Consider the following 16,521-nt stretch of genomic DNA (forward strand, 5'->3'; position numbering starts at 1 on the left):
TGACCTATTAAGATTTAAAACAAAAAGAGAGACTACAATACAACTGTATTTTAGATTCCGTTTAATTCAGAATTTATGCCTTAGAATCAGTTTAAGTTTTGATCCTGGAATATATTAAACATTCTTTATTGTACTAAAAGTCCAACACCTTTTGGTTTATTTATTTATACATCAAAATTACACACACTCATCTCACTCTCTGAATTACTTTGGGCAGTTTACAGACAAAAGCCATATAAAAGGACAGAAAGCAAAATTAAAAACTGAGGTGAAAATGTAGTTAAAATTTTCGGTTGGTATGTTTCTTCTTCCTGCTTCTGGAATATATTGAGAACTTTATCACTTTTGCATATAAACAGAATCCTCTATTATTTACAATTATCATAAGCAGTTTATATTCTGAAAACAGGAGCAAAAGCCTGAAGATCATAAATAAAAATTTCTAGTGAGTCATGGTGCTTCCCTTTCTCCACCCTTAGAAATTAATCAGTAACAAAAGTTAAAGAAAATATGCTTAGAACTCTAGTGTTGTGTATAATAGATTTTCATCAAGCAAGAATGAAATAGAGAATGCCTGAACTGGATCCCACTTAAAACTTCATCTCCTTACATTTCTCAGAATAAGTCACATTACTGGTGAATATATACAGTAGACATAGGCGATAGGGTTACTCTACTATCTCCAATATAAATTCACTCTAGCTGTATGGCACATAGATAATGAGACACTGCCAAACTTTAGCACAATTGTGCTTATCCATTGCACATTTATGGTATATCTGTTTCGAGGAACAAAGATGGTGTCAAACATAGTGTGACCTATATTGGTGTGACTGTTGTGTTCCATGTCATGCATTTCATAAAGTTATCCTTTCTTATAATCTAATGAACAGGAAGAGAAGTTCTCATCTGAAATGCATCTATTGTTGCTCTTGATCTTCTTGGAAATAATGCTTTAAGGATTTGTATCTTATTGCATAGCTGCAGGAAGCATATTCAAAACACATGGATACTTTTTGTTTTTTGAATGAGAAATCATGTTTAGATGTTTCTCTTCAAACATATTTCAAGGACCACACTATGCTTCCTTTTCACTTTTGCTATAACCAGAAAGTATATATAATTTGAAGTATTAGGAAAAAATACTGCATGGACCTACCTAAACTCCTCAATGATTCCCTATAGCATTTTTTTTTGTTCTTTTAGTGGTTTGGTTGAAAGTCATCCATAATGGCTGTCATGTGGCCAGCATGACTAAATGCCAAAGGAGCATGGAATGCTGTTAACTTCCCACCAAAGGTGGTCCCTATTTTTCTAGTTGCATTTTTACATACTTTCAAACTGCTAGGTTGGCAGAAGTTGGGACAAATAATGGGAGCTCACTCCATTATGTGGCACTAGGGATTCGAACTGCCAACCTTTCTGATCAACAAGCTCAGCGTCCAAGCCACTGAACCACTACGTCCCTATTTAGCAATATAACATACAGCTTTTCCTGTACTAGTGCCTAATTGGTAGCCTCCTTCATTGAAATATGGCATGACTTTATTTTATTTTCCTCAAATATTCATTAGATTAAGTTTTCTTATTTCTTTGCCACCATTGCTGTTATTACATTGCATGATAATCTTTAGGCAAATTCATTTGGATTTCATTATTAGCAGTTTTATTTTAATTTCATAATCTCTTGCCAACTTATGAAAGGCAGGTGTATAATTATATTAAATACATAAACATCTGCCTCATTCTGGTACAGGTTCAATTTACTCACTATTGTCTTCTGATCCAAGGTTAATAAAATGTTTTTGTTTATTAGTGCTTGATTTATAATTTATTTTTCATTATGGGTTATGCACCATTATGCCTGTTCCAGAAATGCACTACTCGTGCTGTCAATAATATATAAAACCAATTTGTTTACCGGCTGGAGTCCAATCTAAAATGTGAGTAGATCAAAAGGAATTCAGATCGCTTATATTCTCAGGCTTTTGAGACTGTAGTGAACAGTGACAGTCCACACGAGATTTTTCCATGTGAAATTGCCAGCTAGCGCCTGCCATTGAGGAAAAAAGGAAAATGGGCAGAGGAAGCAATGAGACAAGGGGAGTGTCACCATTGTGGTCAACACATATAATCACTACGTCAACTATTGTTGGTAATGGTAATTATTTAAAAATTGGTGTAGTGGTTAAGATGTCAGCTTAGAAACCGGGAGACTGTTAGTCCTGGCTTTCCTTTAGACCTATAAGCTGTCTGGGTGATTTTGAACCAGTTATTCTCTTGGAACTAACCTCACCTGGTTGCTATTTGTAAGAAAAAGAAGAGGGATTAAAATCTAATAATATGCATCCGTCTGTATTTAGGTATTAGCTACACTGCTAGATGCCCTTTTGGAAGAACTTCTGCTGAAGTTCTTCCAAGTATATAATTCATGGTCACCAGGACCACCACCTGTAAATTATTTCATAAATGGTAGACAAAAAATATTCAAAATCTATGCCTTCCTCTTTGGAAAAAAGAATCTACACTTTCCCTTGCAACTGTAATCCTTTAAGCATTATTCTGAGTTGCATGCCCAGATACTTCTTATCAGAGTATCAGAGGAGGTATTCAGCAGGTTCTGATCAGTTCTGGAGAACCAGTAGCAGAAATTTTGAGTAGTTTGGAGAACCGGTAAATACCAGTTCTCTGACTGGCCCCACCCCCATCTATTCTCTGACTCCTGAGTCCCAGCTGATCGGGAGGAAATGGGGAGTTTGCAGTAATCTTCCCATGGAGTGAGGAGGAAATGGAGATTTTACAGTATCCTTCCCCTGCCTGCCCACCAAGCCACACCCACAGAACCGGTAGTAAAAAAATTTGAATCCCACCACGGCTTCTTATGTATCTTTTCTCTTTTGCAAAAAGTACACTGAAATTTATAATCTCTTTGATGTCTTTCTTCTTATATAAAGGCATATTTTTTGTGTTAGTGTATTAAAAAGTTAAAGTCGTGTGCTCATGCTCTTTTTCATATCCTTCCGCAGTCAGGTGTGAGATGTGAAATGATCAGGGAATGCTCTGCTTATGGAGCTTGTGCCTCCAAAATGCTTGCCCTATAAAATTGATGTGCTTTCTCTAGGCAGGAAGTATTTTTTTAAAAAAACTCTTTCAACTGGTTTATTTATTTTTCAGTGGAAACAGGCTTTGTGTTTGTTAAAGTGTATGATGAGATTGTACATAAACATTCTGAATAATATAGCTACATTGTAAACCCTTAAGTTATGTCCCTAGCATTCACCCTATCCTTGAACGTCAGTGGCATAAACACAATATTCCTGACACAGTAGTTCTGCATTCCCTTTATCACTTTATCAACCACAAATGATCGTTTGGGCAACACTACTATTTGATAGGGTTGACTTCCTATCCATTGTGTTGAGTTATTATTTGCTCATAATTGTCATCAACATGAATGCATAGCTATTCTGTATTTGAAAATCTCATCTCTATTATTAATCATTTAAAATATGCATAAAAGTCACATTAAATACAATAATGTTCCAGTACAATTAGAGTTCAATGTAACCAGCAATTAGTACCACCAAACTGCCAAGTGCAAAAATAGCTGCTTCTTGCATCCTACAAGAAATGGTCTTCTCAGCTCATTCTAATGTCACTTTTCATGGCTCCAATTGATGCAATGACATATGGTGACAGTTGCTTGGTGTCTTTCCTTGGGTCATGGATACTTCTACTTTCTATGCTGAGAAAGTTCACATGAAGCAGTTAGGGATACTTGCAAGATAACATTTATTGATGAATTAGTTTTATTTTTTAAATAAGTAGCATTGCTGACATTTTTTAGTACCTGGGCCCATTGGTCTGCTGAAAAGGGGTAGTCCAGTTCTTCCTTTCACGTGTGTGTGTGTGTGTGTGTGTGTGTGTGTGTGTGTGTGTGTGTGTGCTGACTTTTCATTATCAAACTGGGTATCATCTTCAGTTGGGATTTGGGGTGAAGTGTCTTGCTTGTTTATATTGGCCCTGAGTGGTTGGTTGGTCTTGTGACTCAGTCTTGTGATTCAACCAGTCACAAGACCAACTAATCACCTATGTTCTATATAAACAAACAAGATACTTCATCCCAAACCCCAACTGAAATTACCTAGTTTGGTAACGAAACGTCCAGGAGCTAAACAGCAAGCTGGAAGAACAGACTCCTGTCAAAAATATTAACCTTTATATCACTTTTTAATGCCTTATAAAATTGAACATTTGGGTTTGTTCAAGCACAGATTTCTTATAGAAGTTAAAATTGTGACTAGTGTACCTCAGAGGTTGCTAAAGAAATCCAGGTTGTACTGTTTACTTAATACATGTTTCATGTGCCAAGTATATACTGTGCCAAGCATATACTGAAGCCAAGTTGAACTCAGAAGGCAATCTCCCAAAATCTTTAAAAATAGTTTAAAATCAACTGTTTTAATTCTTAATTGATTGTTTAGCACAAAGATTCCAGTAAAACATCTTCCTTCTAATTTTTCAGATTTTACGTCAGAGTCTCATGAATTTTGTATTCCAACAAAAATATACCCATGGATTACTTGCATTTTACTTTCAATGTTGTGATACTAAAATAAAAGGAATATCAAGCCATATCTTAAAAGTTGTGTTTGCCTGCCTGCCTGCCCGCCTGCCTATCTAGATAGAGATATAGATAGAGGGATAGATAGTTAGATAGATAGATAGGTAGGTAGGTAGGTAGGTAGGTAGGTAGGTAGGTAGATGATAGATAGATAGATAGATAGATAGATAGATAGATAGATAGATAGATAGATAGATAGATGATAGATAGATAGATGATAGATAGATAGATAGATAGATATCTAGCTATCACCTCTCTCTCTCTCTTCTTATCTATGTACCTACCAGATCATTAAAAGATTGTACTAAAGATTATGGTTCACAAACTGGTGTTCTCTAGATAGATTGGACTTTAACTCATATAACATGTTCTCGAAATGTACCAGAACAGGGCAGGGCTGTGTTAAACTAGCATCCTATGCTGTTAAATCAGATACTTTATCATATAAAAGTATAGCATTGGGATTAAAATCAAACTAATAAGACTACTAGACTTAGCCTTCATGGTTATGCCTATTTCTCTTTTTTAAAATGTCACCATCTAAATATCACGTGGAAGATTGTTCTCTGCTGGTTAACCTGCCTGACTGAATGAGTCCAAGTTTTCATACTACTGGTAGTCCTTGGTGAACGACCACTTGTTCAGTGACTGTTTGAAGTTTTAAGGCCGTTGAATGAGGACTGACAACTGGTTCCTGTTGTAGCATTTCTCCAGTCATGTGATCATAATTGGAACACTTGGCAACCGGCTCACAATTATGACATTTGCTGCATCTCAGTCACATGAATGTCATTTGTGACCTTCATTGCCAGCTTCCAACAAGCAAAGTCAATGGAGAAGCCACGATGAAGTCACAAATGGCAACTGCATGATTGGGCCACGCTGTGACTGCACAGGGCTTGCCTAACAATGGCAACTGGGACTGCCACAGTTGTCATCTTAAATTGCCACGGTCCTGTGACATGCTTTATGACTGCTTCGCTTAGTGACAGGGTTGCCAGCTCCAAATACCATTGCTAAGTGAGGACTGCCTATATGTGGAGAAAAATCTACCCTTATCTGCTTTCTTCTTGCACTTTATATATATATCAATCCAGCCTCCAAATTCTTCTGATAAACCTGGATTATCAAATGTAATATTTTCTGTGTGGGTAGGAGGACAAAGGTGTTTTTTGCCACCTTGATTTATATGTAAAAATAATAAAAGCAGGCTAAAAATAAATAAATAAAATGCTAAACTCTACATTATTCTGGCTGTCGTAGATAATGTTCTCTCTTTTTTTCCACCATTTTGGTTCACTTGACAGTAGAGAGGGAGGAAAAATGAGAGCATTGGCAGTAGTGGTAATAGTTTATTAATTGATTGATCTTAAGATCACATCAAAAGATAAAATAAAATAAAATATAGGATCTAATTCCTGAGTAAAATAAATAAAAGAAAATAGGGTAAAAAAATGCCTATGTGGTGAATAAAAAAGAATCAGCATTCAGATAAATGCATCACCTTACAAGAATCTCAATCTGTTTGATATAACGAGTTCTTAGCTCAAAGGCCTTAACCATAAACTTAGCAGTTCTGCTCACAATGTATACATTAGAGCCTGACAGCACTGTTAAAGCCTGAAAAAAAAACAGCATCTTGGGAACATGTACTGTATTTATAATATACTTTTTAAAAATGGTGTTGTTTTTTTTCAACCTGGCATCTTCTAGTACAGGGGTATCAAACTGGTGGCCCACAGGCCGGTTGTGTCACACGCAGGCCACGTCCACCCCAGCTCCGTGAATGGGAAAAACTTCACAAAACATCACGTGATGGCAAGGTGACGCCATGCGTTTGACACTTGTGTTCTAATGTGACCCATAATTCCTATATTCTTAGTCAACCAGAAGTGTTATCTTCATCAGTGTTCTCAGTCTTCGCAACTTCATCACTCTGCTTCACAACTAATTGCCACAACACTGTCAAATAATTTACTAAGACTGTATTACTATTACTCTTCTCTTCCTTGCTAGTATCTATCTCTTCCAATTTATTACTATAACCATGTTGCTTGTATCTTTCAATTCATAGTTTTTATTTGTTTCCTAATACAATTTAATAGCTTATTAGTAACTTTGACTATCACTAAGTGTTGTATATCTTTTAATTCTTGATGAATGTATTTTATTCTCCTTATGTACACTGAGAGCATATGCACCAAAGACAAATTCCTTGTGTATCCAATCACACTTGGCCAATAAAGAATTCTATTCTATTCTATTTAAAGGGGTGGACTTCAACTCCCAGAATTCCCTAGATGGCATGCTAACTGGGAGAGTTGAAGTCCACACACATCGTGAAGTTACCATGGCCGGGAATCACTGATCTAGACTATCTTTTTTTCATTAGTAGGACATACAGGTAATACAGTACAAAGGGAACTCTCCAATCTTCCTGGCAATGCCAACCCAGGAGCAGTGCCTCCATCACTGAGGCATCAAGATCAAAGGCAACCCTGATGCAGAAAGCTATCTCTGATAGGCAGCCTCACTTCCTGCTGCTCATCCTACCTTACCAGCTCATTAACAGTAATTGCTTGATTTAAATAATACCCCTGCAATTAAAATATTCCTAAACAGTGGCTGAGAAGTCCCAAACCTTGCAATTAAAATATTCCTAAATGGTAGCTAGGGATTCTCAACAGAATTCTTATTAATTAAAAGAATGGATTTGAATCCACCCTTTAAATTCAAGGAACAGTGTCACGTTTTTTTTCACCAACACTCTCCTTTTTACTGTTACGATGCAGTTTATCCAACCATGATTTGAAAGGGTACAATAATCCTTATTTAGTGACTGCAATTAGATCAGCAACTCAGATGTTAACAGAGTGATCTCTAAGGAAAACTGGGACTATGCTTGCTATCTTCGGCTTTCCTTTGTTTTATAAACCTGTGAAGGTCATAAAGGTGAGGACTGGTTACAATGTCACTTTTTCATCAGCATCCTCATTGTGAATGGTTGCTGTCCAAGACAGTAGCTAAATGAGGATCACCTATATATGGAAGTAATTCATATAAAAAATAATGGGGGAAAAGTCTTGATTGCACTCATGCCGTCATATGAGCATTTAACCTGTGATACTGTTCACTAACAGGAACACCAATAACTGCACTTCTGAGGATCATAAAACACATGTGGCTGTTTAAATGCATCTGATAATTAGAATACAAGGCATTTGTGACCACTGAATAACAGATTTGGAAGGGACCTTGGAGGTCTTCTAGTCCAACAGATTTGGAAACACTTGATCCCCCCTTAAAACTAAAATGATTTTAAGTGGGGTATCAGAGAAGCATTTCTTCATTGCCTTTTTAAGACAAGCAGCTGTTAACTTGAAACTGTCATAAATGGGAGAAAAATGTTTTAAGGGAGGGGTGGCTCCCTATCCTTGCCCCTCCCTTTAAGACCCCTCCTCTTTATTCCCTCTCCTTTTTTTCTAACCCAAGTTCAACTCATAAACGCTCTTCTCTAACCGAACTCTTAAAAAACACAGGTTGGCACCAAAACCACCCATCTTCTTGGATCTGTGAGAACTGAAGCAACGAATCCCTGCGAATCTCTTCCGCGCCGGGTACTAAAAGCAGCCTTTATAAACTTTATAAGCCTGTGAGCCGCGTCTCTCTCTCTCTCTCTCTCTCTCTCTCTTTTACCTCCAGCCGGCACGTGTATAAACACGGGCAGGGAGGAGGAGGGTTGAAAAGGAAACAAAAACCTGTTGTGTGCGTCGCTGAGTGGAGCAAAGGTGGAGGGAAAGAAGCAGCTGGAGGGAAGTAGCGGCCAGATAGCAGTTACCCAGAGCAAAGGCCGCGGGCAGCCACCTTTTCGCCTCTCTTAGCAGCGGCAGCGTCCCCCGTCCCCCCCCCCCCCCAAATATACGACTCCGTCTACTCTCTGGCCTGGTAGATTCCCGGGTTTCCCCTCACTGCCTCCCTCCCCGCCTGTGCGCAAAAGCAAGCCCGAGCCGCTCAGCCCGAGCCAGACACTGGACGGGAAAGCCGGTGGCGGGCAGTCCGTGTGGCTCTCTCTCTGTGCCCCCTCCCTTCTCTCCCGTTCGAGCCCGATGGGCGGGAAAAAGGAGGCGGAGAGGCCATCTCGTTGGCTCTGAGCGTCCGCCGCTCGCCGCGCCTGGAGAGAGAGGGGGGGGGGAGGGAGGGAGCGCTGGCTGTCCCTCCCGCTCTCTCTCTCCTCCTCCTCCTCCCGCTTCTTCCACAGCAGCCCCGCAAACCGGGAACCCAGCTCCAGCGGCAGAACGTGAGCGTGAGAGGAAAATCCTGGGAAGTGGGCAGGAGGAAGAAGGAGGGGAAAAAACGGCGGCGGAGGCAGAAGGAAGGTGAAGAAGGAAGGACACCCGCGCAGACTGGGCTGCTCTGAAGAGACGCCAGGGGAGGGGAGAGAAAAGTTTACACCCTCCCAAGCTGCGCTCTCGCTCGCTCGTTCGCTCGCCCGCCCGCTCACCCACCTCTTCCCGCGGCGGCAGTGGCGCTGCAGGCGCAGACGGGAGTTTTACCTGGAAGTTGGTGGATTTCCGCCTTTTTCCCCCACCTTCCCCGTATAAGAATTTGAAACCTCGGCCAGATCCGAAGCTCTCCAGCCTTTTTCTCCCCGACGCTTTCCAGCCGCGGCCGGCGATGTGACAGCCGGGAACGACCCCTTCAGCCGGTCCTCCTTGCGGAGAGCTGTCACCCAGGAAGGCTCAACCAAGTGGACTTCTCCGCTTCCAGTTGAATGAACGGCCCCGGGTCGCCTGAGAGAAGATTGGCGGGATTGCTTTTTGATCTATTTTTAATTATTATTATTTTTCATTTTTGATTTTGTGAAGACGCCGCTTCGGGAGTCCCCAGCAAGCTCCTTCGCGGATTTAAGCTCCGATTTCCTCCGGATTCCACCTTCTTCCTTGCTACTCTTTCCCTAATCGGCCGCTTTTCTGGAGCGGACCCGGAGGGACTTGTTCCTCCGGCCATTGCAAGTCGAAACGGAGATAGAAAAATGAAGGTGAGTCCAGGGGTGGGTGGGGGAGGGGGGACCAAAACCCTAAAAGCCACACCATCTTTTTGACCTGAGGCCCGAAGGCGGACAGGTAAAAAGAGCTGGAGTGACCGAGGGAGGGTTCTTCTTCTGGGGAAGAATTAAAATGTCATACGGCGGAGAATAAAAGAAGGATTAATAGGGAGCCACGGTCAGATGAAGTGCCTTCTCGGAGCCAAAATATGCAGAAGAGGCACTTCCAGGTCATTGCCAGTCCTCGCTTAATCCAATTTAAAACTTAGCGGGCGGGGAGGAGAAATAGAGGGAGAGGGAGAGAGAGAGAGAAAGGCAACGCAAGAGCATTTCGGCCTTTGGGGCCACAGAACTAAAGTAGCTCGCTGTTCAGTTGATCCAGGCTGCAAAAAAGAAAAAAAACCCAAAACAAATCCGCGGATCAATATATATTAAAAGGCTGAAAACATTAAGGGCACGTGACATCTCAGTCAATCTATATTTTGGAGTAGCTGGAGAACAACCCCCCCCCCTTTGTAAAAAGAAGAAAAATCAGGCCGAGAGAGGGAGGGTTGGGTTTTTTTTCCTTAAAAAAAATCGCTAAGCGCGTTTTTGCCTTTGGAAAAGAGTTATTTTAGAGTGGTTGATGTCTCGCGTGCCATGGATGGGTGGGCTACTGCAGCTTGGCTTGCTTTGAATGTCATTTAAACTTTATTTCTCTAGGCTATTGTTTTTTGGGGAGGGGGAAGCTGGGGCGTTTTTATCAAGGGAAACTGGATCGAGAAGGGTGTGTACGCAAACGGAGGGGAGGGGGAAAGAGCTGTCTCCCGGCGGAAGGAGGGAGGGGGAAACATTAACACCGCTGCCGTTTGGGTGGGGTGTCAAAAAAAATGGGGGGGGGGGTGTCATGGAGTTGAGACAGTTTTCCGTGAAGCTCGAAAACCTGCGGCATTCCTGCCAGTCGAATAAAAGGAAGGAGAGGGTGTCATTGTCTTTCTATATATATAGAAACTCCGGCCACAAAGATGGAGCGTGTGATGAAATGTTTCCAAGACCTGCTAAAAGGGGTTAGAGTTTGGGAGTTAATTTTTATGGCCCTTGCTTATCAGTCTGTGCAACTTTAAAAAAAAAATCCAAATAAGCAGTTGGCGAAGAACCTACTAGACGCAATAAAATCCAATCTTGAGAACTAGAGGGCAAGTCCTTGAGCCTCTTAATAAGGTTTCTGTTTGCTTTTTTGGTGTGTGTGTGTGTGTTTTAATGTGGGGAGGGGGGGAAGAGAAGCTGCTTATTGCTCTGACAAGATGGATTATTTGCTGCCCTGTTAAAGCGTGGCGATCTTTCGCTGCATGAGATGAAAGCTTGCGTGTCCTTGCTTCCGCGCGTGGGCTTAAGTGGGACGGGGTTCCCCAGGCGCTTACCTTGATACAGGTAGAGATCGTGTCTCGAGGGGCGGGCAGGGCGGGCTTGGGAAGCGAACCCTCCCTGTTCGGATCTCAGCATGGGTTTTTTTATTTATTTAAAGAGGAAACGGTTAGACGGATGCAATTTAGGAAGGGCTGCCAACTTGAGGGCGTGGGATCTAGTTCTAACTCCCGTTCAGAGGCCGGATTGAGCGGGTTTCCCTTGTAGAAGCTGCCTTTATCCCTCCGTTGTTATTGCTCTCGTGAAAGTTGTTCGTCTTTCAAAGATCGATTCCTAAATCTCACTTTTCCTGGCATTGATTGGGTGGGGTGGGAGGGAACTTACAGCTCCCCCCCCCCTCCCCCGGAAAGCGACGCGAGGCGCTCTGCTACAGAGGCTTCTACAGCTTTAAGAAGAGATACATTTTCTAGCTTGTGTCGCAGCAACTTTGTATCAGTCATGTCGCCTGCCGGGTGACTGACAAAAGGGCTCGTCCAATGGAAGTTCGCTACGGACTCCGATAGCGAGGCTCCGCTTTTCTCGTCGGCCAATAGAAGAGAGAGAGAGGAGGAACCTCATCTGAACTTTATCTGAGCATGTGACATGTTTTTAAAAGGACTTGGCACCTTAGCGCTCCCCCCCCCCTTTCCCTTTCCCTCTGCCCTGCACGGTGTCGGTGGACCAGGCAAATTTGAAATTAAGAATCCGTTATGAAGAATAAATTGGTCCTCGTTCCCTTTCCAGTTCCGAGCTTGGCTATTTTTGTTCGTGGATGTGGACTTTAGGTGGATGACACTTGGAGGAAAGAGGTGAGGGATAGCGGTCGGGAGGCAGAGGGCAGATATATTTCTAGCGTAGTGGGGAAATTATTTCTGATTGTTGAAATTGTAGCCAGGGGTTGATCTGCAAGCCAAAGAAATCGTCTCAAGGTTAAGGAGTTGGAAAATTAACAGAGGATGGCTTGAGATATTTATACCTGTCTCAGAACTGGGCAATTATTATTATTTTTTGCATCAGGTGATCTTCCAAGACTGTCTAATTTTAACTCCCGGCAGTTATTCTGCAGATTCCCCTACTATGAGATCCTCAGGAGAAAAGTATCTCCCACAATAGCTCATTTTTAAAAAGTTGGGTTTTCAGCTAAAATGCAAGTGTCAGAATAGGTGTTTGGAAAGCTAGAATGTGTTAGATGACAGTCCACGCACAGAGAACGTGAAGGCAGAAACGATTGGTTTTAGGATGCTTTTGTCTGGGTGTGAAGCTGTCAAGTAATGCTGGATGGGGCTCTATGCTTCTTTGGGAAGTAGGTTATGTTGAGAGCTTCAGGGTGGATTTTCTGCTATGTTATTACTTGTTTAAATTTATTAGTTTCCCTACTCCAATGGACTCTCTAGACAGAGGAAATTTTAAAATATTAAAGAATAGTAGAAGCTGAGTTAGCAGCTCAGCTAGTAATGCAAAATAAAGGCTAGCATATAGTCCTTGAATTTGTAACTCTTTCATGTATTCCTATGCAGACTGTAATTCTTTTATAGTTGCATGCACCGTTTCTAAATTTCAAAATGATATTTGAATAGCTTTCTTGATTTCAGTTTAAGTAAACTGGAAATGGCTTGAAAACTCTGTAGAATTCATTGCAATTGAATTTGTGTGCAGAAAGGTATTCTGAAACATTTTTAATTTATTAGATGTATAATCTACTTTTCTTTCAAGATGAAAAGGCAGCATCTTTTAAAACTGCCAAATTAGAATTTTAAAAACTCTAATTTGGTAAGTTTGATAACTTGGCATTGTATTTTGAACCTTACTTTAGCAATTACATTTGCATTATTTTATCATGCCAGTAGATAGCATTCGGGTTCTATTGCAGATGCACCCATAGATAAGCCAGATGATGTTATGGGATATTGTTTTGAATAATTACGCAAATTTATTAATTTTTCAAAATGAAGAAACGGTAATTAAGTTGTCAGTACTGTATGCGTTTTATTGCTTGTAGATACTGCAAAAATGTTTCAATTTGGTCATTTGTACTGTTAAAATCAATGGAATGGTCAAAAATGTGTGTGGATTTCCTTTCTTGGAAACCTGGGGTTAACTCATATTTGTGTTAGTATTAATGTTATATAGGCCTATATATAAATCACATACATGGACACTTTTATTGTTCCTTGATAACAAGATGCTACACCGGGATGGGGTAGAAAAGTAAGACAGTGCCCAGCGTGCAAGGATCTGAGTTCTTAGGAAAGTAATTATCAGTATCTTGAATTACATGAGACTACAAAGAATTGTGTGGGTAGGGCTAGTAATAAAATTCACTGGATAACATGGTGGCAGGTTATTTTCAGCCTGTTGGTTAGGCATGTTCTAAGGTAGTGGTTATCACATAACTAGATTGTCCTAAAGTCTGTGGGAAAGGATTGCAATATTTAGGTTGCTGAAGCCATTACTATAAGGTAGGCATCTATGTCGTAAACACTTCCAACTAAATATTTTAGAGCATATTACAAATACATACTTTTTATCTTAAATTATTTGCATTATAGGCCAGATAAAAGTCTGCATGTTGCATGAGTTCAGAATTCATAATATTAGGAGTTTTTGTTCTAAAATAAGAGCCCTGGGTTTAAAAAACAAAACAAAACAAAAGGATACATTGATGCCTTTGCCTGATCAAACTGTAATTACCAGTAGCAAGCGGACAGAGAAATAAATACAATAAAAATATTAAAGTTCAGCTGAATTAATACTAATAACCAGTGTAACCATTAACCAATATCATAAGTAGTTTCTCAATTTTATGTGCATTACATTGAGGTAGACAGCTGATATTTCTGAGTAAATTTCCTTAGTAAAGAATGATATGTATTCCTTATGAAAAGTCATTTTTGTAAATAAATCATTCAAATAGTTTCATTAAGTTAATATTCAACTTTTCCCCTTACTATCCTGTTTAATTTTTTTTAAACCCCGGTGATGATGTGAAAAGATGTAAATGATGTAAAAAGAATGATGTAATTCACATTTGATAGAGAGATATGCCATGATTTTCTACAAGTGGCTTAATGTGAGTGAATAAGTTTGTTATTAGTAATTTATGTGAATAATCTTTTACATGCTTTTTGTAAAGTTACAGAAATGTTTTTCTTGTTTACCATTTTTCAAAAAAAAAATTACAGTCACATAAAGATGTCTTTTATTTGCTGGAGATAGAACGATGTATTTGTCAGATTGGGGCAATCATATGACTGTGAAAACTGTTTTTCAATGTGTTTATATTCAAGTGAATAATTTCTATTACTTCACATAATTAAGATTTATATTAAAGAGAAAAAACTGAATAAAATAACTGAAAGCATGTGATCAAGACTATGTCAAGGCAACTAAAGAGAAAATAAACTAATGCTTGCAGGAGAAGGTGTGAATTTGGCAAAATGAAACGTCAATAGAAAACATTTATCCAAAGAAGAATATAAAAGTAACTAGTTCACTTGAACTGCTTATTTTTTGGATAACTACGTCTTAAAGATTTACAATAAAATGTATTTGTGAATTTATTAATATTAGAATATTGCAAGTTCTTTTTCAGTGTCATTACTTCAATTCTCTTGTATAACAGTGATACATACATCTTTTGATGTAGCTATTTTTTGCTGCTCAATTGGAAAATTATACACCAGTTTTCAGCTGCAATCCGATAGAAGTAACATCCATGGAATGAATAGAGTTTATTTCTGGATTTTGTAATATAGAACAGTTCCTTAATTATGTGAAGAATAGAGACTGGGCTGTTATAAACTTACTTTCTGCACTTTGCTTGCCTATTAGTGATGCGTATGTGTATCCGTTTTGTGGTAGTCTTTCCAATCTTGTATATTTTCATATTGTTGGATATTATTTCCATAGTTTCCTAATTGTTTTGAAGAACAATAGTAAATAAAAAACTTCAATCAACCAATGGAGAATTATTGCCACATGGATACAAACAAGTACTAAATATTTTGGTACAGGTAGTCCTCAACTTACAACAGTTCGTTTAGTGACCAAGTTAACAACACCGTTTTAAAAAGTAACTTATGACTATTTTTCGCACTTACAACTGTTGCAGCATCCCCATTGTCACATGGTCAAAATTCAGATGCTTGGCAACTGACTCGTATTTATGACGGTTGCAGTGTCCCAGGATCATGTGATCCCCTTTTGCGACCATCTGAAAAACAAAGTCAATGGGAAAGCCAGATCCACTTAAGAACCCTTTTGCTAACTTAACGGCTGCAGAAATTCAATTTAAACAACTGCAAAAAGTTGTAAAATGGGGCCAAATTCAATTAACCACTGTCTCACTTAGCAACAGAAATTTTGGGCACAGTTGTGGTCATAAGTCAAAGATTGCCTGTACTCTTCCTGATTCATGCAACTTCTATGATTACTTCTTAAAGGTCACCAAAAGTTTAAATATCAGATGGGCTAAAAAGATTTTAAAAGTTGGTAATTGATTGATAAACAGCAGAAACTCAATTTAGTTTTGATACATATTTGGCTATGGTAACCAGTGTATAGGCAACAAGGATTCATTTCCCAAAATATGTTTTCCATGTGTTTGCTGTAATGGAGAATGTATGCTGATCAATTTGTATTCTGATTTAATTGTCAGCAGTTTAAAGTAAACTATGAATGTTGTTTTGTTTAAAACAAATTTAGGGCTCAATTGTATTAAAAATGTAAATCTACATCTTGCTATATTTACATATCTTGTTTTTCCAAATTTCTTTGCTGGTGTTACAGCTATCCCTAATGGATCTCCACTCCTTGACTAATACTGCTCCTTAATTAAAATAAAATGTGTGTGAAAGCTAATGTTTATAGATGATTAAATTTCTTTGACCTGCAGAAGGCTTTACAGCAGGGGTGTCAAACCGGATTTATTCAAAGGCCGGATCAGTGTTGTAGTTCTTCTCCTTGGGCTGGGGGATCTGGTACGGAGAGGGAGGGGTGATGGGACAGATGCCTCCTGCAGGACTTTGCTGGCCAAAACAGGATACAGGGGGCCCTCCGTGCGGCCCGTTTTTGGCCGGCAGAGTGCCGCAGGAGGCAGTGAAGGCCAAAAACAGACCACATGGCTGCTTTTGGCTGGCAGAGGCACCGTGGCCGGTCCTTTGAAATTTTCAGGCTAATCTTGTGGGCCAGATTTAAGCACCCCATGGGCTGAATCCAGCCCGCGGGCCTTCAGTTTGATATTCCTGCTTTACGGTATCTTCTCAGGTGAATATAGCTTAATAATTTCAGTTCTTAAGAGTGAATCTTAAGTTCTTAAGACTATATCACTGCTTTCAAATGTAAACATACATATAAAGATTCTGCCTTAGATATGAAAGGTCATGAATTTGAAGGCATGGGGTTAATTGTGAGGGGTCCTTGGTGCTCTCTGAGCTTGCTTGTTTTCTTGCAGATGTTTCATTAACCTAAC

The 16,521-nt window shown here is 39.7% G+C and overlaps 1 protein-coding gene across 3 annotated transcripts in view; it reads left to right on the forward strand.

Moving 5' to 3' along the window:
• The first annotated feature begins 8,797 nt into the window (after nucleotides 1-8,797).
• Nucleotides 8,798-16,521, forward strand: part of NR3C2 (nuclear receptor subfamily 3 group C member 2) — a 153,068-nt gene continuing 145,344 nt past the window's right edge. For 2 of the 3 annotated variants that reach the window (XM_081959639.1, XM_081959641.1), the window contains exon 1: nucleotides 8,798-9,662. The gene's annotated coding sequence lies outside the window, so the exon portion shown is untranslated. Of the gene's footprint in view, nucleotides 9,663-11,706; nucleotides 11,861-16,521 lie in introns of those variants that run through there. The other variant, XM_081959640.1, reaches the window with a different exon arrangement.

This window comes from Natrix helvetica, assembly GCF_964273705.1.
Source record: "Natrix helvetica genome assembly, chromosome: 7".
NCBI lineage: Eukaryota > Metazoa > Chordata > Lepidosauria > Squamata > Natricidae > Natrix > Natrix helvetica.